The sequence below is a fragment of the Budorcas taxicolor genome, chromosome 10, assembly GCF_023091745.1.
Source record: "Budorcas taxicolor isolate Tak-1 chromosome 10, Takin1.1, whole genome shotgun sequence".
Lineage (NCBI taxonomy): Eukaryota > Metazoa > Chordata > Mammalia > Artiodactyla > Bovidae > Budorcas > Budorcas taxicolor.
In genome coordinates, this window is record NC_068919.1 from 32,549,742 (window position 1) to 32,556,214 (window position 6,473).

Consider the following 6,473-nt stretch of genomic DNA (forward strand, 5'->3'; position numbering starts at 1 on the left):
AGATGCTTTACCATCTGAGCCACCAGGGAAGTTGAGACATACAGCAAATTCCCGTTGGCTATCTATTTTACATGCGGTAATGTAAGTTTCCATGTTTCTCTCTCCATACATCTCATCCTCTCCTCCCCTCTCCCCATGGCCATAAGTCTATTCTCTATGTTTCTCCATTGTTGCCCTGTAAATAAATTCTTGAGAACCATTTTTCTAGATTCTGTATATGTGTATTAGAATATGATATTTATCTTTCTCTTACTTCACTCTGTATAATAGCTTCTAAGTTCATCCACCTCATCAGAACTGACTCAAATGTGTTCCTTTTTAAAAAATATGGAACGCTTCACGAATTTGCATGTCATCGTTGCACAGGGGCCATGCTCGCCTTCTCTGTACTGTTCCAATTTTAGTATATGTGCTGCCGAAGTGAGCACCAGTTTATTTCTTTTTTATGTCTGATTGCCTTACTGTTTTGAATAGAAGTGGTAATAGTGTGCGATTGCCTTACTGTTTTGAATAGAAGTGGTAATAGTGTGCATCCTTTGACCCAGATTTTAGTGGGAAGGCTTTTAGCATTGAATATTATATTGGATGTGGGTTTGTCATAAATGGCTTTCATATGTTGAGATATGTTCCTTCTATACCCACTTTGGTAAGTCTTTATCATGAATGGATGTTGAATTTTGTCGAATGCTTTTTCTGCATCTTCTAAGATGATCATATGTTTTTGACTTTTGTTGCTGTGGTGTGTTACATTGACTGATTTGCCTATGTTGAGCCGCCCTCGTGAACTTGGGATGAATCTTGCTTGGTCATGGTGTATGATTTTTTTTGTGTGTTGTTGGATTTGGTTTACTAATAATTTGTTGAGCATTTTTGCATCTATATTCATCAAAGATATAGGCCTATAATTTTTTTATTTGGCAATATCTTTGTCTGGTTTTGGTATCAGGGTGTTGGTGGCTTTATAGAATGTCTTTGGGAGTATTCTCTCTTCTCTAATCTTTTGGAAGAGTTTGAGAGGGATGAGTATAGGTTCCTCTTTGTATGTTTGGTAAAATTCACCATGAAGCTATCTGGTTCTGGACTTTTGTTTGTAGCGAGTTTTTCTTTTAAGTCATAGGTTTCAAATTTAGTTATTGGTCTATTCAAATTATCTATTTCTTCTTGATTTAATATTGGTGGTTTGTATGATTTTAGAAAGTTGTCTATTTCTTCTATTTTATCAAATCTGTTGGCATGTTTTGGTATATTGTCAGTTGAGATTTATCCTTTTTCATATTTTACTTTATTGATTTGAGTTCTGTTTCTTTCTTGCTGAGCCTGGCCAGAGGTTTGTCAATTTTGCTTACCCTTTCAAAGAGTCAGCTCTTAGTTTATTGATTTTTGTTTTCTATTGTTTTTTAATTTCTATTTCTTTATTTCCTCCCTGGTCTTTATTAATTTTTATTTCCTTTTTCTGACTTTAGTTTTGTTCTTCTTTTTTCTAATTCTTTTAGGTTGTATGTTAAGTGTTTTATTTTTTCTTACTTTTTGAGGAAGGCCTATCTTGCTATGAACTTCTAAGCTTTAATTCTAAGAACTTCTTTTGATACATCCCATAGATTTTCTATGGTTGTGTGTTCATTGTGATTTGTCTCAAGGTATTTTTAAATTTCTTTTTGATGTCCTTGTTGACCCATTGGTTTTTTAGTAGCATTTTGTTTAGGATCTATGTAATTGGGCTTCTTTCTCATTTCTTTTCCTGTGATTGATTCCTAGTTTCATGCCATTGTGGCCAGAGAAAATGTTTGAAATAATTTCTATCCTCTTACATTTTTTGAGGTTAATTTTGTGCCCTAGTATGGGGTCAGTTGGAGAAGGCAATGGCACCCCACTCCAGTACTCTTGCCTGGCAAATCCCATGGATGGAGGAGCCTGGTAGGCTGCAGTCCATGGGGTCACTAAGGACTGAGTGACTTCACTTTCACTTTTTACTTTCATGCATTGGAGAAGGAAATGGCAACCCACTCCAGCATTCTTGCCTGGAGAATCCCAGGGACGGTGGAGCCTGGTGGGCTGCCGTCTATGGGGTTGCACAGAGTCGGATACGACTGAAGTGACTTAGCAGCAGCAGCAGCATGGGGTCAATGGCACCCCATTCCAGTACTCTTGCCTGGAAAAATCCCATGGAAGAAGGAGCCTGGTAGGCTGCAGTCCATGGGGTCACGAAGAGTTGGACACGACTGAGCGACTTCACTTTCACTTGTCACTTTCATGCATTGGAGATGGAAATGGCAACCCACTCCAGTGTTCTTGCCTGGAGAATCCCAGGGATGGGGGAGCCTGGTAGGCTGCCGTCTATGGGGTCACATGAGCCAGACACGACTGAAGTGACTTAGCAGCAGCAGCATGGGGTCAATCCCAGGGAATATTCCATGTACACGTGAAAGAATGTGTATTATGGGTTTTTTTGGGGGGGGAGGGGATGTAATATCCTGAAAATGTCAACTAAATCGAACTGTTCTATTGTATCATTTAGGATCTGTGTTGCCGTATTGATTTTCTCTCTAGAAGATCTATCCAGTGATGTGTTAAAGTCTCCTGCTATGTTCCCGTCACTTTCTCCCTTTATGTATTTAATATTTATTTTATACATTTGTATTCTCCCATATTAGGTACATATACATTAATGCCAAAGAAACTTTAAAAGAAAAATGTATTTTCTACTTGATATACCTTTCACAATGTCCAGTGATCATAGCTTTTACTTCACCAGGCAAATCATGAAAGCTTTAACAAAAATCTTGCAAACTTCTTGAAATTATAACTGTTCCTTTCACCTTCAGTCATCAGACATGGCCAGTGAACTAATAGAAAAACTACACTCAAGCATAAGAATTAATTGCCTAAGATTGAATGAACTGATAAATATGATTATAATTTTTTATGATTTGGTCTAAAATATTACTGATTTTTAATCATTTGTTTCCCAGATATAAGGAAATTTTTTTGTAAAACTTAAAACAATTTAGTAAATTAAAACCTTGTAAGCAGAATTGAAACATTTTTCTTTTTCTCCTTGATTTCTCCAGAATTCAGAACTCTCAAATTAAGCCCTTTTCCTGAAGCTAAATGACTTGATATAAACTTCAGAGAACTTGCCACAGCTCATATTTAAACAGTCCTCATGAGCCACTTCAGAAAGTTTACTTGAATACCTGATGGTATCATTAGAGGCATTTCAAACTGCAAAGGAAGCTTTCACTCTGACATCTAGACATCCTAATTGACTGTCTCTTGGACCCAGAAACTGGGTTATAAGTTGCTCCAATTATGAACTGTTGTTTTTCTTTTATTTCCATGAAAGTGCCTCTTATTAAATACCTGATTGCACCAGGGGCCTAGTTTTGGGAGCCCAGTATATTCATCACCTCCTACAGTGAGATGTAGGCCTTAGTTGTTCAGTCATGTCAGACTTCTTTGCAGCTCTTTGGACTGCCAGCCTCCTCTGTCAGTGAGATTTTCCAGGCAAGAATACTGCAGTGTGGGCGTGTGTGGTCATTTCCTCCTCTAGAAAATGAGATGTAACTATTTAACTAAATTGACCTGTTCTCAGAACTGAAAACTGGTTCAGACAAATGGAGGACTCTTCTAAACCATTGTTTCTTCACAGTTACCAGCTCATTTTTTAATATGTGAAACTTTTAGAAATGTTTTAGAAGATGGTGCTATCGTGGACCTAAGCAAAAGTGAAAGTCACTCAGTTCAGTTCAGTTCAGTTCAGTCGCTCAGTTGTGTCCGACTTTGTGATCCCATGAACCGCAGCATGCCAGGCCTCCCTGTCCATCATCAACTCCCAGAGTGCACCCAAACCCATATCCATTGAGTCGGTGCTGCCATCCAACCATCTCATCCTCTGTCGTCCCCTTCTCCTCCTGCCCTCAATCTTTCCCAGCACCAGGGTCTTTTCCAATGAGTTAGCTCTTTGCATCAGGTGGCCAAAGTATTGGAGTTTCAGCTTCATCAGTCCTTACAATGAACATCCAGGACTGATTTCCTTTAGGATGGACTGGTTGGATCTCCTTGCAGTCCAAGGGACTCTCAAGAGTCTTCTCCAACACCACAGTTCAAAAGCTTCAATTCTGCATTCAGCTTTCTTTATAGTCCAACTCTCACATCCATATATGACCACTGGAAAAACCATAGCCTTGACTAGACGGACCTTTGTTGACAAAGTAATGTCTCTGCTTTTTAATATGCTGTCTAGGTTGGTCATAACTTTCCTTCCAAGGAGTAAGTGTCTTTTAATTTCATGGCTGCAATCACCATCTGCAGTGATTTTGGAGCCCCCAAAAAGAAAGTCTGACACTGTTTCCCATCCATTTGCCATGAAGTGATGGGACTGGATGCCATGATCTTCATTTTCTGAATGTTGAGCTTCAAGCCAACTTTTTCACTCTCCTCTTTCACTTTCAACAAGAAGCTCTTTAGTTCTTCACTTTCTGCATAAGCGTGGTGTCATCTGCGTATCAGAGGTTATTGATATTTTTCTCAGCAATCTTGATTCCAGCTTATGCTTCTTCCAGCCCAGCGTTTCTCATGATATACTCTGCATAGAAGTTAAATAAGCAGGGTGACAATATACGACCTTGACATACTCCTTTTCCTATTTGTAACCAGTCTGTTGTTCCATGTCCCGTCTACCTGTTGCTTCCTGACCTACGTACAGGTTTCTCAAGAGGCAGGTCAGGTGGTCTGGTATTCCCATCTCTTTCTGAATTTTCCACAGTTTATTGTGATCCGCACAGTCAAAGGCTTTGGCATAGTCAATAAAGCAGAAGTAGATGTTTTTCTGGAGCTCTCTTGCTTTTTCAATGATCCAGCAGATGTTGGCAATTTGATGTCTGGTTCCTCTGCCTTTTCTAAAACCAGCTTGAATATCTGGAAGTTCACGGTTCATGTATTGTTGAAGCCTGGCTTGGAGAATTTTAAGCATCACTTTATTAGCGTGTGAGAGTCGTGTCCAACTCTTTGTGGCCCCATAGATTGTCCATGGAGTTCTCCAGGGCAGAATACTGGAGTGGGTAGCCTTTCCCTTCTCCAGGGGATCTTCCCAGCCCAGGGATCAAACCCAGGTCTCTCCCACATTGTAGGTGGATTCTTTACCAGCTGAGCCACAAGGGAAACCCATAAGTAGGCTACCCCAAAATATACCTTAATGGCATATTGATTCTTTTGAATTAAAATTACTTCAGAAACAGCCAATGCAAGAGGGCCATTCTCATCCACCTTTCTGTCTCCCTGAAAGCAGGAAATAAATCTGCCATGTGAAAGGTACACCCCCACATCTGGAAGTAGAAGGACACTCCTATCTCCAGAGATCGAAAATTCAGGCCAAGAAGCCTATAGAAACAAATATTATATCTTTAAATTACTTTCCCCAACCCAAACTCTGTTAAATGTAAGCAGTTGTAATTCTGGTTATTGTAACCAAGTTTCTTTATTGATTATATTATAGCCAGATGTTTAACCATGCCTTTTAAGTCTTGTAATTTATGGACAGTTATATTGTATTCTGATGCTGTTGCAAAAGTGCTTCATCTTCAAAACAATTCATAGGAAGACTATAGAAGCAGTTACAATAGTTCCACATAAAGAGGATGTTTATGCAAGGATTCCACCCATAGGGACTTAACACAGGAGCTGTTCTGCTCATGGGGCCTGTAAAGCAGGTATCCAGAGGTTTTTACTCCCTGATAGGCAGGGTCAATGCCCCTGCTTAGCCTTGAAGCAGCTATAGGAGACACCGTCTGTCACCTCCCTGTTTCCCGTACAATTATGGGAGTAAAATCTCTGAAGAGGGAACGAGACAAGGGAACAGGGTAGGGCAAAACCATTAAGAGAATGACACAGCTATTGAGAATATGACAAAAACCGGTTAAAACCAATTAGGTCAGAAGAATCGACTTCTGTAGACCTTGAGCCTGATCATACACTCACTGTAATATATTAGCTAAATGACACACCGCAGGCACCATGACAGTTCTGAGGCTGACCATAAACAGCAAGAAGTGAGTGGTGGCCAAATTCTGGAAATTTCCACCTCTTCCGTCAAATAGTTGGAATAATCCTCCCTCTTATCAGCCTATGAAATTACTCACCCCATAAAAACCAACCACCCTCCACACCTTGGGGCTCCTTGCTTTCTGAGTGGGTCCACACTCTGTATACAGAGTGTGGTGTCTCCTAGGGCCACTCTCACCTTTTGAAAGAGACTTCACTCTGTCTATGGAATGTGTATCTCTCCAGGTATGCCTGCTTTCCCACTTAGAGCAGCCTTGCCTGGCCCCTGGAATCTTTCGCAAGTGTCCTGTGTTAATAAGTCTACTCCTTGTCTAGAACTTCGGCTCTCACAGAATTCCTTCTGTGTTGTAACACACAAACCCTGAGCTTTAGTAAGTCCTGAGACCGGGTGTGTGATTTCAGCTGAGAGATTG

General features: G+C 40.1%; 1 non-coding gene across 1 annotated transcript; it reads right to left on the bottom strand.

Moving 5' to 3' along the window:
- Nucleotides 1-321: 321 nt before the first annotated feature.
- LOC128054941 (U6 spliceosomal RNA) lies at nucleotides 322-428 on the bottom strand. Its single transcript, XR_008200082.1, has one exon. It is a non-coding gene; the product is annotated as a U6 spliceosomal RNA (small nuclear RNA).
- Nucleotides 429-6,473: the final 6,045 nt, after the last annotated feature.